This window comes from Apium graveolens, chromosome 5 (assembly GCF_009905375.1).
Source record: "Apium graveolens cultivar Ventura chromosome 5, ASM990537v1, whole genome shotgun sequence".
In the NCBI taxonomy this organism is placed as follows: domain Eukaryota; kingdom Viridiplantae; phylum Streptophyta; class Magnoliopsida; order Apiales; family Apiaceae; genus Apium; species Apium graveolens.
The window spans coordinates 258,034,592-258,050,992 of record NC_133651.1 but is presented as its reverse complement, the minus strand read 5'-3'; the positions used below and the strand labels follow the sequence as shown (position 1 = coordinate 258,050,992).

The 16,401-nt window shown below is 39.1% G+C and overlaps 1 pseudogene; it reads left to right on the top strand.

Moving 5' to 3' along the window:
* The window catches only part of LOC141661709 (putative alpha,alpha-trehalose-phosphate synthase [UDP-forming] 10), a 104,435-nt pseudogene that overhangs the window by 87,191 nt on the left and 843 nt on the right, over positions 1 to 16,401 (top strand).

Below are 16,401 nucleotides of genomic sequence, written 5' to 3'. Positions count from 1 at the left end.
TGGCCAAACCAGTTCTGAATAAAGTTTTGTACTTATATTTGGCCATTTCAGAAAATACCTTGAGCGCTATATTGGTGAATGAGGAACTTAAAGTCTAGAAATCCATATATTATGTCAGTAAGATTTTGCATGGAGCTGAGTTGAATTATTCAACTAATGAAAAGTTTACTTTAGCCCTGGTGATGGCTTCAAGGAAGTTGCGTCCTTACTTCCAAGCTCATAAAATTGAAGTACTAACGAATCAGCCCTTGAGAAATATCATTCATAGTCCCAAAGCTAGTGGGAGACTGATTAAATGGGCAATAGAATTGGAAGAATTTGACATCAAGTACAAGTCGTGAACGGAAATAAAAGCCCAGGCATTGGATGCTTTCGTGGTTGAGTGTACCATACCCAACCAAGAAGTCGGGGGGCAGGAAGGTATTATACCTCAAGACACGGAAGGTAACAAAGAAGAGGGCATTAAAGAAAAGGAATACCGAGTTCTCTATTTTGATGGAGCATCAAAAACAAACTCGAGTGGAGCAGGGCTAGTCTTACAAAGCCCAGATAGGTTCTTGATTGAATATGCTATGAAGTTGGATTTTCCGACTATGAATAACGAAGCTGAATATGAAGCTTTGATAACTGGGTTTAACCTGGCAAGAACATTGAGGGTCAAGAACTTGAAAGTATGTGGAGATTCAAAGCTTGTCATATCCCAGGTCAAGGGAGAGTTTGAAGCATGAGATGAAACCATGGAAATGTATGTGCGCCTAGTGAGGGCCGTGATGACTCAGTTCGATGAATGCCATGTTGAACACATCCCAAGAGAGGAAAATGCTAAGGCAGATGCATTGTCTAAGTTCTCTTTGTCAGAGATAGAAAAAAGTTCAGGAAATGTGTACTTTCGCATTTTGAAAATGCGAAGCATTTATGTTAAGCTTGTAGCCCCTATAGGGCTGGGAACATCATGGATAGATCCTATTAAGGCCCATATTCAAACTGGTTGGCTCCCGAATGATGTGATTGAAGTGCAAAAGCTAGCCGTGTGAGCATTAAGATATTCTCTGATTGATGAAATTTTGTATAAAAGGTCCTTTGTGGTTCCTTATTTAAGATGTCTTAGGCCGGATGAGACTCAACTTTCCTTAGAGGAAGTGCATGAAGGTATATGTGGACAACACTTGGAGGGCAGGGCCCTAGCCCACAAGATTACTCGCTTAGGCTTTTATTGGCCAGAAATGATGGCTGATGCCAAAGAATATGTTAAGAGATATGATCGATGTCAGAAACATGCTCCTATAGTAAGGCAACCTCCTGAAATGCTGATATCTATAACTCCCCAATCCCTCTTGCTATGTGGGGAATGGATATACTTGGGCCTTTTCCCATGGCCACCACTCAAAGGAAGTTCTTAATTATAGCTATAGATTATTTTATTAAGTGGATTGAAGATAAACCTTTAGCCAAGATCACAACTAAGTAGGTTGCACAATTCCTGTGGGAAAATGTCATGTGCAGATATGGAATTCCCCGCATCCTAGTAACCGATAATGGAATGTAATTCAATAATGAAGAGTTCAGGAAGTATTGCGAGGAGAATGAGATTGAGTTACGATTTACCTCCATAGCTCATCCTCAAGCCAATGGGCAAGCAGAGGTTGCAAATCGCATCATTCTGGATGGGTTAAAAAAGAGGATTAAAAAATCCAGAAATAATTGGGTGGATGATGTACTGCTAATACTTTGGGCTTACAGAACTACATGTAGAGTTACTATAGGGGCCACACCATTTATGCTAGCGTATGGGGCAGAAGCAGTTGTTCCTATGGAAATATCACACTCATCTCCCAGAATCCAAGCATACAATGCTGAAGAAAATGAGGAAGGGCAAAGGTTAGCCCTGGACTTGATAGATGAGGTACAAGATACAACCCATGCAAAGATAGTAGAATATCAGAAAAAGGTCTCCATTTACTACAACCTAAGGGTGAAAGAAAGATTCTTTTAAGCAAGGAGATTTGGTCCTAAGGAAGGTGGAAGCTTCTGGAGTAGGGCAGAAAGGGAAGCTCACCCTGAATTGGGAAGGGTCATATAAGGTTAAGTGTGTTGAAGGAAGAGGAACTTACAAGTTAGAGACCATAGAAGGAGATGTACCACAGACTTGGCATGCTCAAAACCTAAAAGTTTACTACCTATAGTTTATACTTACTATAGTGGTAACAAGGTGGAAAAGCACCTTGAAGCTTTGCTTGCTTAGGAATTCATGTGTTAGTTTTATAAGACTATTATTTCAAATTTTAGCTCTACGAAGAATTATGTAAGGGATGAATCTCAAGAGTTTAAAAAGTTTCCGTAAACTTATCTTAGAACTGTTTGGTTCATCTTATCTTAGAACTGTTTGGTTCATCTTATCCTAGAACTGTTTGGTTCATGTTGTGTATGGTTCAGTTTGCTTTATCTATTCAGTACAAGTATGAAGAAATATAAGGGAAAGCTACAAAAAGGCAAGTAAACTGTCTAACTCCCATAAAATAGTACGAGTACTTGGAAAAAATAGTAAAAAAGCAAGCAAACCACCTAAGATAACATAAATAGTCCCTGAAGGGAAATAAGTTCAGAATACAATAAGTCAAAATAAAGACAACAAACATAAAGTCTTAAATGACTAAAAGTACTACTCCTCCATGTAGGAGCCATCCTTCCCTTGCTCCTTCTCAGTATCTCCCTTCTCAGTGTTAGCAGAAGGCTCGACATCCTCTGTAGGAGAGGCTGGAGGAGAGGTAGTGTTGGGGTCTAAGATGCGATCGTCATTCCGGGGAGAATTGAAGAGAGCATCCAGGCTATCTTCAGTCTCTGGCTGTTCAGGACTTATAAAGTCCTTGGGATCTATCAAGCCAGGATGTTTCTCAGACACTACCTTCACCATCGCATCCCAACCTTGGGTAAACTGAAGAGGATAAAGACCCTCATCATGAATATCCATAAGATCCTTAAATTTTTGAGAATCCATGTAGTCATTAATGATGGTTTCCTTATCACTCCGGAGCTTAACCAACTCAGCATGGGCTTTTGACAGCTCATCCCCCTTTGTCTTCAGCTTCTTATTTAAGACCTCATCCCTCTCCTTCCATTTATTCATCTCCTTATCATAAGTTTCAGAGTTCTCCTTTCAGGACCTAGCCTGATGAAGGGCCGCCTGGAAGTAAGTGTTACTCTGTACAAAGAAAAGATGATTTATTGAAGGTGTATATAAATAAAAGAAGTTGAAGTTAAAAGATAAAGACAGAAATATTAACGAAGCCTGGGCCTGCGAACCTAGAAGCTCGATGGTCTCGATGTCACTTCCCGTCATGATATCAGTAAAATCGTGAGGATTGATAGGACCAGTCCTTAGAATGCTTGGTGGATCCAACCACCGTATCACTTCTCTTAAAGCCCCAGTTGGGCCTGAAGGAATGCACCTTTAGAGGATGATCCACATCATCTCCCAGTTCTACTACCGGAACATGGGGCTTAAGGAAAGAAGGAGCATCAGGCTTGCTCCCGGGGTCCTTATTAAGCTTGGCCCTCTTCTGGCGGCCATATTCCCCCTCCTTAGGCTTGTTCATGTTGTTGATGGCCTCACAAGCTGAAATAAAAGAAGAGTTAACATTATAAATGTTGGAAGATTATAAAGGAAGAACAAGGAAAAAACATGTTAAGATTACCCCTATCACTGGCATGACAAACGCCCACTTTCTTCAAAGAGAACTCCTCTAAGAGAGTCCATGTGCCTGTTTTGCCGTCATCCGAAATGAGGGCTTGATAAAAAACCTACTCCTCGTCGGTAAGCCTAATCCTAGCAGGGCTACCATCTACTACCTTGCAAAAGGGCCTACGAAAAAGGGTAGGCCAATCGCCTCCAGCCCATGTTAACCTAACAAACTCATCTCTCCATTTTGTGTTATTTTCCACAATAGAGTTGCCATAAAAAATATGAGGGATTCTGGGCCATTAGCGAATAAAAACCCAGCTCGGTTGAGTTAAAGAACTGTTATAGAATTGAATTTTTTTCTGAAAACAACAACGGAAAGAGGGAAATTGTTCCTAAGACATTATACCATAAAACATAAAATATTTATCCATGCGTTTGGGGGAATCTGGCATGGGTTTATCTGTACATCTGCAAGGAGACGCGGAATGAATTCGTGGAAAGGGAACCTAAGGCATGCGGTTAGGGCTCCTCGATAAATAAAGATGGTATCCCCCTCCTAATTACAAGTCTTATCCCAGGAGTGGCTGGAGTAATTCTTAGGTTAGGGGAACTTTATATGTGGTATTAAGACTCTCTATCCTACCATCAAGTTCATGGAACGTATTACCATGATTATAAGAATCTAGATCAGACAGAGAGGGATATTCATCCCCCCTAGAATTTATCATATCTATGAGGGAAGTATAAGGAGATTGGATATAGATAGCAGTACCTCTCTTGGATGAATTCATTTTTGCCAAACGAGCAAGATCATGATCCACCATTAGAGTTCTTGGGATGAAGGTTTGAAATGCATAAAAAGGAGGAAGAAGGTGGACTAACGGTGGAGCTGCGGTTGAGGAACTCGCCGGAAATTTCCTTTCTTAGGGAAGAGCTAGAGAGATTTTGAGAGGATTTGAGAGTGAGAAGTGAAATGATAATTATCACTTCTCACCATACTTATATAGCCGAAGTTCGGGGAAAATGAATCGGCTAAAATCCCATAAAGACAAGGCCCAGTCAAGGAAAGCCCACTAGAAAAGATATTTCTGGGACAATCTAGAAGGTGAAAAAAGGATTTGAAAGGTCAAAAATTGACCAGAATTTCGGCTAATTATGTCGATCAGAGTCTTGATCGATAGTAAAGGGAATCGAATTTTTATTCGATTAGAGGGGTGAAATTCACTTAAGTCGATCAGAGTCCTAATCGATAAAGAAAGAATTCTAATCGATTTTTTATTCGATTAGAGGGGTGAAAATTCACTTAAGTCGATCAGAGTCTTGATCGATAAAGAAAGAATTCTAATCGAATTTTCATTCGATTAAAGGGATAGAAGTTCACTTAAGTCGATCGGAGTCTTGATCGATGGAAAAATAATCCTGATCAAATTTTAGATAGACCTCAGTGTCAATTACAAGTATAAATCAGTCAGAATCCTGATCGAATCGATCAGGAATCCTGGTTGATTTTTTCTTAGACTATAATAATAAAATCCAAGTTAATTCAATCAGGATCCTGGTCGATGTCGATCAGGAACCCTGATCGAAATTCTCATTGACCAAGGTGACAAAACAAGGCTAAAGTCGACCAGAATTATGATCAAAATCGATCAGGAATCTTGGTCGATTAGAGCATAATCGTGGTCGAAATTATCATCGACTAGGGGGGAAACAAGGCTAAAATTGACCAGAATCCTGGTCGAAATCGATCAGGAATTCTGGTCGATTGAAGCAGGATCCTGGTCGAAAAAGGCTAAAAATTAAGAATAAATCTTGGAAATTAAGGATAAATTCTGAAAATTAAGGAAAAATCCTGAAAATTAAGGATAAATTCTGAAAATTAAGGATAAATCCTGAAATTTAAGGATAAATTCTGAAAATTAAGAATAAATTTAAAAAACTAAGGGAAAATTCATGAAAAATAAAAAAAAGTCCTAGAAACTAAGGGAAAATTCCTGGAAATTAAGGAAAAATACCAGAAAATTCCTAAAAGTTAGGAATAAGGTAAGAAAATTAGTAGGGAGGTTCCAAAACAATCCTGAAGCCACGTACAAGGCAAATCATTGTAAATGTGTAGGTCACTTCACACTTTACGCAAAAATGATACCCCGTAAGAGAACAAATGAACTTAACTTCTGCGAAATCTTTTACGGTTTCCCAGAAGTTGGAGGGAAAATGATAGGGGATAAAATAAACCTTAATGTTGCATTGATTATATCTAGGACTGGAAGGCCCATTAAGGAAGGCCATGTGTATGATAATCAAACCAAGAAGGTTAACATAATGATCAGGCCCGAGAAGGTTAACACATTGATTAAGCCTGATGGAACAAGGAAAGCCCAATATTCCTAAATATTTATTATTTTCGTAATTAGTAAATATGGAAAAAATCAGCTATTGAGAAAAGTCCTAATAAACGTATAAAACCTTGAGGATTAGCCTCCAAGAGGTCTCAAAAGATAAGGAATCAGATTCCCACTTCCTAGGACTTCAAAGTCCATCCTAATTCTGAGACTTGCCCACCAAGTCTCCTAAATCTAATTTAATTCAAGGACTCTCAACATCTATATAAGGGGCCTTACCCCACAAATCAGAACTACGTTTTTGACTTGATCCTTGGCGAACAACAAGATATGTAGGCATCTTGTTAAGGCAGATTGAGTCACGAAACACAAGAGAAGTCAAATTGAGCCTGGAACCTTAGTAGTAAATATAGCAATTAATACATCCTAGTTTTCTATCCATAACAAAGACCATGACCAGGGAACCAATCAAAAACACTTGGCACGCTTCTAGACTCAGAAAGTATTTCCAGTAAGCAGTCTGAAGCCCCTTTTTAGCTCATTTCAGTCTATTTAATTCTGTCATTTAATTCCGTACTGTAATTTGAATTCCAAAAATGAGAAACATGTATGAACAATTATTTGTCAATAAAAATTATGTGTTTCCAGTTCCCATTTCAATTTAGAAATGAATGTTAGATTCCTATTTATATATTATGGAACTTGAATTGCAACCTTCGGATAGGGGCAATAAACAGGCCAGTATAGTGTTTATCTGAAGGCGTGCACTATGCTTTTAATAATTTACTAAGGCCCAATATGAGGCTGAAGAAGTAAAAGTTCTAAAAATTTTATAAGGGCAAATGTGAGGCTGAAGAAGTAAAAGTTCTAAAATTTTACCAAGGCCAAATTTGAGGCCGAAGATGTAAAAGTTCTAAAATTTTACTAAAGCAAAATTGGAGGCCGAAGAAGTAAAAGTTTTAAAATTTTACTAAGGCCAAATTTGAGGCCGAAGAAGTAAAAGTTCTAAAATTTTACTAAGGCCCAATATGAGGCTGAAGAAGCAAAAGTTCTAAAATTTTACTAAGGCCAAATGTGAGGCCGAAGAAGTAAAAGTTCTAAAATTTTACCAAGGCCAAATTTGAGGCGGAAGACGTAAAATGTGACGACTGAGAATTATGCGACGTAATTAAGTCAATAAAGTATGTGATATGTGATATGATTATAATTATGTGATTAAGTGCTGATTAATTGTCTTTTCTGTATATTAGAATATAGGAGCATGGGTATAAACGTTCCAATTTAAAAAGTCAGCTTAGAAGTTAAGCTGTGGTGTCGGGCCGTCAGAAAGAACGGAACCCGTCCTAATAAGAAATTAAAGAATATAAAATATGAATTATGTGTGATTGAATGTGTAAATAAAGTATTCTGTCCTAAGTGACGTGTTGATTAATAATGAGAATGAGAAGCGTAATCGAAACGCTAAGCGTCGGGCCGTCAGGTTGAACGTGACCCAGTACGCGTAAAAGAGGATAAAGATTAAAGAGGGATAGATTATATGATCAGACCTGAGTAGTTATGTGATTATATATGTGAGATTGTTGTCTGTGTGCATGGTTATGTGATATGTGACAGTTTTGTGAATTTTAAAGGAATTACGTGATTTAAATAAATGTTTAATTAACCTTCATACATTTTTATAAAATCATTTGAGTAAGATAAAAACATGGGATTTGTTCTGTGATCTTCGTAGTGGTCCTAGAGACTTTTTAAAAATGATAAGTGAATTTAATTGTTGATCTTTGCATTTTTAAATTGATTTTATGTGGAAAATGATATTATTAAGGCATGATTGCGAAATTCATATAAAATCAACTGTTCGCTCAAAATCTTATTATGAGTAATGGTTAAAAAGCTAATTTTGAGGCCTACGTATTAAAAATGTCATTTTCAATAATTCTCGACTTCCCGAGGGAGATATATTTTATATTTAATCCTTGTTTTATTTTAGTAAAAAGATGGGACAAGTAAGAGTGAAAAAGGAATTAGAAGATTACCAAATTGCCCTTGTTTTTGAGTGATATATAAACTCACTCCCTTTCTTTTTTTTCTTCTTGCTCCCGTGCTTTCACTTTCTCTTTTCTCTCCTTCTCTCACTCGAACACACTCTCTCTCTCGGCTTTCTTCAATCTCTCTCGGTATACCTCTCTTTTCCTTGATCAAACTTACCAATCATCCCTAAATCTTCTTGATAAACACTTATGTGTAGGTAGAAGTGTGTGCATGTGTGTATACCCACTTGCATGTCGATGTGTGTGTTATGTGTGCTCGGTGTGTGTGTTCAACCGAGAACCACATCGTTCTTGTTATTGTTGTTGATGTCATCTTGTTTAAGCTTGATTGTTTGTAAACAAATGATAGAGAAGATGTGCATGTTAGTTATTTTGCGTAATTGATGGAAATCGGGGGTTTCGTGGTTGGACACCCTCGAATGAGGGCACCACCGTGAAGCCACCGCCACCGGTGATGAACTCCGGTGAACCGGTGGTGAGTTATGATGTGTAAACTGAACTCTAGACAATATACACTCAAATTTTAGTGTTTGCATGTGGTGTTTTCTATAAATCCGAATGGGTTTTTGTTTTTAAAAGAGATCAAGTTGATTTTTGACAATGAAATTGATGGTGGATAGTTGTTGATAGAAAGTAGAGAATAATTACAATTGATTTGTGATTTATAAACTTGAGATGATGCATGCATGTTGTGATTTAGGTGAAATTCGAATTCTTGGATTGTGTTAAGAGATTTAGTTGGTTTAATCGATAAAAATGAGTGTTTGATATAATGAAAAAATGAATTTGAAGTTGCATGCGAGCATGTATGTATGTTTTGGTTCGAATGGTTGTTGATAAAGAAAAGGGTGTTAGTTTAAAAGTTGGATATGCTAAGAATAAGGATGCATGGTGTAATTTTGAGAAATTTGATTGTATATATATGATTATGGATCGAATTTTTATGATTAAAAGAAAGGAGAATGATTCTTTAATGGTTTTTGAATGAGCTATGTGTTTATGTGAACTAATGTAGGTATTTGGTTGATTTTGTGTGATAAGGCCGAATAGGCCATAGGGATTAAAAGTCAAAAACTTGGTTTTGATAATCAAAAGGATGAATGAAGGTGTATAAGTGAATATCTATGAATTTGTTTGCTTGATTGTAGTATGTGGTTCGAATTAAGGAATAAAAGAAAAGGGGAACTAAGTTGATTGATTATAAAAGATATAAGTGATAGTTATGAACGTAAATGTTTGGTTGTGAATAAATCATGCACTCGTAAGAGTTATAATAGTGTGATTTGAGAAATAGCTAAGAATAAGCAAGTACGCTTCGATTATTAAGTGAATAAGGATATAAAAGTTGCGAGAAAAGGGTTATGCTAAATGTGCTTTGTGCTTATGTGTATAAGCTATATTCGTATACTCGAGTCAAAGATATAATCGAGTTATCTTATTGAGTGATCGTTCCGGGAACGAGAGTTGAGAATCTGATTAAGGTTTTGGTTTTATTGTAGATTCGGAGCATGAGGGCATTCAGGCTAGGAAAGGAAAGGATTTACTAGGTGGCAGTAGTTCAACCTTCAGGAAAGCAAATTCAGGCAAGTAACTCTGATTACTTGTGTAAATGGTTATAAAGAGAATGTTGTTCATACCATGTAGAGTATTGAACTGTTTAAGTATGAAACCCTTGTTTTATGAAACCCTGATATTGATTTGAAGTACCCTGGTTCTTGATAATCTGTTATTGAAAAGCTTATTGATTTCACCCTTTGATATTCTGTCCTTTCTGCTCAAGTTATCTCTTAAGCCATGAATCATATTGAACCTTTTGATTATCCTTGTTAACCCTGTTTAATGATACCCTGTTTCTCTTGATCACCCGATTGATCCCTAAACCAATGTTGATCCTTCTAATTTAGTGCTTTGTTATCCCTGATACAGAATTCTTATGAATTGTTCCTTACGTATCTTTGAATCACTCCCTGAACTTTGTTTCCTTAAAATCTGAATTAAGAATGAGTTTCGACTTGAAAGAGTCCGAATGATTTCAAATGCTTGGTAATGATAAAATGGATTTTTGATAACCTACTTGTTTTTCCAACTCAAGGTTTTCCAAATGAATTCCTGATGGATTGGATTGGGACGTAAGAGGCTAGTGGGACTAGTCCAGTCATGGTAAGAGGCTAGCGGGGCTAGTCCAACTTAAGGCTGAAATTATGCCAATTGGTACCTTAATGACCGGATGGAGGTCGGTACGGGCTGATCACCCGTACATAATGAAATGAAAAGAAAAGTAATCCAATCAAGGGTTCTAATTGATTATTTAAAAGGGAACTGAAACTTTTGGTCAGTAAATTGATTTTTGAAAATGAAAATGGTTTATATTGCTTTGGAAAGAGTTGATTATGTTATTGTGGGGCTTAAAGCTCGAGAACCCTGATTCTTGAAATCGTTGATCATATGATTGATTCTATATCTTGAAATACTGTTGCTTTCCTCTATTGAAAGATCTATTCTGATCCTTTAATGATTTGTGATGAATGTCGGCTTTTGTCCTGCTTTGAGCCTTGTTCCTTGAAACCCCCCACTATTCTTCAGAAACCTTTCCTTAACCCAAAAGATGGAAATCTACCACCTATATCAAATAAAGTAGAATGCCCTAAGTTTGGTAAAGCATATTGTGATTTGATATTGTAGAACTGCTATATAGCTACTTGCTGAGTTTTATACTCATTTGTTTTGTTTTAATCTAACCATGGCAGTTAAGCAAGAAGATGGCCAGGCTTAGGCGCACTGCTCGTAAGAGCGTACCTGGTGGTCCCTACCGTGTTGAGGCCTTCCGGTTGCCAGAGCAGGTAGTGATAATTATGAGTGAGCTCGCGCCTAGAAAGAAGTGTATAAAGATACAATGGGTTATCTGTCGGTTCCCAGCCGGAATCGATATTGGTTATTTAATAATATTTTGGGTTTGTAAGTTATATTTTATGATTGGTAGTTGTAATCTTGTCTCATACTTTATCCTATTGATCCTGTTAGTAGTTAATCGGGGTTTATGCATATTTAATTATTAGATTAGAGGTGTGTGAGTCCTCATTTCCTAACCCCGAGATTGAGGGCGTCACATAAAAGTTCTAAAATTTTACCAAGGCAAAATTGGAGGCCGAAGAAGTAAAGGTTCTAAAATTTTACTAAGGCCAAATTTGAGGCCGAAGAAGTAAAAGGTCTAAAATTTTACTAAGGCCAAACTGGAGGCCGAAAATGTAAAAGTTTTAAACATTCATTAAGGCCCCATAGGAAGCCGAAGAAGTAGAAAATTTTAAAAATTTACTAAGGCCCAATATGAGGCCGAAGAAGTAAAAAAAAAATATGGGAGATAAGACAAATTTAAATGGAAACAAAGATACACCAAGGGTATATATTACACAAACAATTCGAAGGCAATTAATATCCAGCCCGAAGGCACAAATATGCAAACCCGAAGGCATTTAGTTCGTAATTTTTTTTAAAATAATTATAAACATTAGATCAGTCCGAGAGGTCTTCATCGGGGCCAAAGGAAGTAAGAAGAGGCTCATCAGCAGCAGCCTTTCCGATGGGGTCGTCCATGCCTGGGTCAAGCAAGGCTTTATAATCCCAGCCCTTGTCATGAGCCCGAACAACCGCCTCATCAAACCTCATCTGGAATCACCTCTCCTCGATAACCTCCCACTTCTTCTTTTCCTTCCGGAAGGCTTCTTGCAGCTTTTAGTTGGATCTCCCTCCCGGTGACCTTCATCTTCAGTTGGGAGAGCTCTTCTTTCAGGTTCTTTTTGTCTTTCGACAAAGCTGAGGCCTGCCCCTCGAACACCTCGAGAGCCTTCGATGCCCTCTTCAACTCCTCCCCCACCTTGGTCGCCCTAACCTTTGTCTGCGTAACCTCCTGCATCCTCGTCTGCGCATCCTGGACCTTGTCGGCCACAGCAGCCGCTCAGGGAACAGCCTCAAGCAAAGCAGCAGAAGGGTGTTCAGTTAAACAAAAAATATATATATACATACAAGGAAAAAAAAGGCATGAAATGAAAATACTAAGATAAAAGACAAACCATGGAGAGGCGAGTGATAAGCTCGGTGCAGGCGTCCAACAGATCAACCTGGGCATAAACCGGCTGGTCCTTCGGAAGCATTAAACCCCTGCATAGGTCAGGGCCGACCTCTCTGGCGGCGGTAGGAGCTCTCGAGATGATAGAATCGGAGTACAACACACCCAACTTTGGAGTGTATATTTCAATAACTTGGCCATCGGGAGCCCGAAGCCGTTTGCAAGGGTCAGAGGCCTCCGGCCGATTCTCCCCTGTCAGCTCCGAAGAAGGTGTGGGAGAATGGGGAGGCGGGATGATTGGCTCCCGAGTGTCAGCATCCTCGGGGCGAGAAGAGCCAGCAGCTGACCTCTCCAAGGCCAACTTCTTTTCGGCCTTCTTCCTTCTTCTCTCTAATATTGCTTGCCGGGTAGACACTGTAAAGAACAAAGCAGACAAAGGAAATGTCAGATGCCGAAGGAACAGAGCATAATATATATATATATAGACGAAGAAAGAAAAACTTGAAAAGCATATAAGGAAAGGGTGTTACCACTACCCATAGAACAAAGAGCCAATCCCTGTCCCGACTACTAGTTAGCAGGACTTTGGCCATCTTCAGAGATACCAAGGCATTATAATTTGCTGCCTCTTCGGATTACAGCTTCGACATCGCTAGACGGCTCGGTTCGACTTCGCGCCAAACCCCGAATTCCTCCTGGTAAAGGCTGGAGATGTAGCACCAGTGCGTGTGATTCTTATTATTTCTGGAGTTGGTGAAATACCAATCCCCATGGCCAGACATACAGCCGATAGTGTAGAACCCCGTACTCTTCCCGTTCCGTCAAAATTCATAGTGAAACTAGAATAGACGGGCAGAGGTTCGACGTTTGCCGTCATGCAATGACAATGGAAGGTATTGATGTGGATGAATCCGTTTGGATCCATCTGGGCAAGTGTTATCTTCAGTTACCGAAAAAGCTTCTTTAGCAACTTCAGAAGGGGAACCCGAAAGCCGTATTTAAAAATAGCTTTGGATATCCCGATTCCACAGCCACCGCAGCTTGAAGGCACGTGAGGGCAATTGTAGATGCGATCCGAGCTCTTTGGCTGGTAAAGGTGGTAACCCCCCTCAGGATCTTGTATTTAGCATAAAAGTCCTCAATATTCGAAGACTTTAACTGCGTCAGATTGTTCGCAGCAGGAAATGAAGCAATACTGCAAAAGTGGGTCGGACCACCCGGTACCGAAGGCCCTCCGACATGTAACTAATCCATAACCCTGCATCCGAAAATGAGGAAAGATTAGCCGTGTACTCGGACCATGTAAGCGAAGATAAAAGAAAAGATGGAATAAAGGTGGTTGAGTACAGGCCAGGATCGGTTCGGGAAAGAGACGAAGCATTTTCTAGGGGACTCGAGGGATCGGCTTCCATAGTGTATTACAAGTCTGGAGCATCCTGAAGGATGCCCAATACTCACAACACACCTGCATGCCATCTTTAAATCCCGACGAGAGCCCAAGTAAAAAAAGAAAAGAAGAAGAAACAAAGTGAATCCCGAAGATAATTTTAGGGGTCGAAGACTATTATTAAAGCTTGAACACTTCGAAGAACGTTCAAGACCCACAAACAGTCTGCTTTGGCCTCCCCTAAAGACCCTAAAGCAAAATGCTAAGGAAAGGGAGAAGAAAAGAAGAGAAAGGACATAAAGACACATCCTGATAACCCCCTACACTCCCCCAAAGGATGCATGTAAAACATATGCCCAAAAAGAATATATATATATATATAACAACACAGAACATTAAGGTAAAAGGAGATCTGCTTACTTGTGGTGGGGAAGTGTGGAGGCTGTTAAAGGAACAGTGATCTCGCGTTACCTGTAACTGGTTGCCTGGAAGTAATACCTTTCTTTATGTAGCGAGTTTTTTAGTCACGGAGAAATGTAAAGTGAATAGTTGAAATAAAAGGAAGCTATATATAGGGGAAATAGAGGCATGACCCTTGAGATCTCTGGTCCTAGAGATGTTGGTTTTGAAACCAACGGGTGAGATCCAACCGTTTGGAATTCAACGGTCAAGATGAGATTTGCATGTTTCAAGACGGGACAACTGTCGTGATTAAGACAACTTTCATCATTAAGACATGCACAGTTTCTCAAGCGACGCTTACCACTGAAGATAGTTCATGGGCCGAAGCGTTTGGACTTTACCTCAGAAGTCCATTCTCAGCCGAAGCCCAGGGATATGTTGGAGGCCCACTACATTAGGCCCATGTTTCAAGTTGGGCTGAAGTATATATGGGCTGAATATCTGGAGCAACCCATGATCCAAGACGATGAGGTCTCCTGTCCACAACGTTCACTATCCCCAAAAGGTGGAACATGCCGAAAATAGTGGGAAAGGACGTTAACTCAGTTCGGAGGATATATACACAAGAGGGAGGTTCAGTTTTCACACACATAGTACTCTCTCGTATTCTAAATTACTCATTCCTAAAACCGATTAACTTATTCTCACATCGGAGGTGAATCGGGGGATTATCTCTCACATTCTTCTTTTTGCAGGACGAAGTCTACTTCTCTGGATGAAGATGAGGTCGGCAGAAATTAGATTATAACATACATAGATATCGGTGAACATGAAGAAGTGGCACAACAATTGATACAACAATTGATGGACAAATTCAAATATGCACCAACATATCTTCCCCATGATCTGTAAAAGAAATTCTATCATGGTTTTTGTAGGAAGCAGTTATGGCCTCTATTTCATTACATGCTTCCTATGTCCCCAGGCCATGGCGATAGGTTCGATCGCAATCTTTGGAAGGCCTATGTCTCTCCAAATAAGATATATGCCGATAAAGTCATGGAAGTTGTAAATCATGAGGATGATTATATTTGGTTTCATGATTATCACCTAATGGTTCTCCTAACGTTTTTGAGGAAGCACTTCAATAGAGTCAAGCTTGGATTCTTTCTCCACAGTCCTTTACCTTCATATGAGATATACAGCACGCTCCCTATTAGGAATGAGATGTTGATAGGATTACTCAATTGTGATCTAATTGGGTTCCATACTTTTGATTATGCTCGTTACATCCTGTCGTGCTACAGTAGAATGTTGGGACTGGGTTATGAATCTAAAAGAGGGTACATTGGACTTGATTACTCAGGCCGCACCGTATATATTAAAATTCTACCTGTAGGAATCCATTTGGGTAGACTTGAGTTGTATTAATTCTTCCCTGTACATGCGCCAAGGTTAAAGAAATTTAAGAGAAATTTAAGGGAAAAAAGATTATTCTCGGCGTTGATGATATAGATATATTTAAGGACATCAGTTTTAAATGAATAGCCTTTGAACAACTCTTGCAGTAGCACCCGGACTTGCAGGGAAACTTAATTTTGATTCAAATCATGAATCCTGCCAGGATTTCAGGAAAGGATGTTAATGAAGTGTAACGGGAGACGTATTTAACTGCCAAAGGATAAATGAGGTGTATGGCTCTCCTGATTATGAGCCAGTAATTCTCATTAATCGCCATGTTGCTCGCAATGAGAAGAGTGCCTATTATGCCAAGGCAGAATGTTGCATTGTGAATGTTGTGAGGCATGGGATGAATCTAGTACCTTAAAAATATGTTAATTGCAGGCATGGGTCTCCAAATATAGATGAAGCCAAGGGTTTGAAGAAGGATTCTCCGCGGATGAGCATTCTTGTTATGTGTGAATTCATAGGCTCTTCACCATCTTTAAGCGGAGCAATTAGAGTCAATCCATGGGATATTGATTCAGTTGTTGAGGCTATGAATACTGCTATTAGCAAGTATGATTCTGAGATGTAAATGAGACATGAGAAACACTACCACTATGTCAGTTCTCATGACGTCGCCTATTAGGCTTGGAGCTTTTTGCAAGATCTGGAGAGAGCCTGTAAAGATCACTACAGTAAGCGCTGTTGGGGAATTGGCTTTGGTCTCAGTTTCAGAGTGGTTTCTCTTTCCCCCAGTTTCAGAAAGTTGTCTGTTGATCATATTGTACCATCATGTAAAAGGTTAAATAGAAGGACAATATTTATGGATTATGATGGTATTCTTGTTCCTCAGTCCTCTATTGATGATAGCCCTACCCCTGAAGTTCTTCAATCTATCAATTCCCTTATGCAATGATCCCAATAACACAGTGTTTATCATCAGTCGAAGAGGTAAAAGTTCCTTAACCGAGTGGCTAGCTCCGTGCGAAAGGCTGGGAATAGCTGTTGAACATGGGTACTTCATAAGGTAA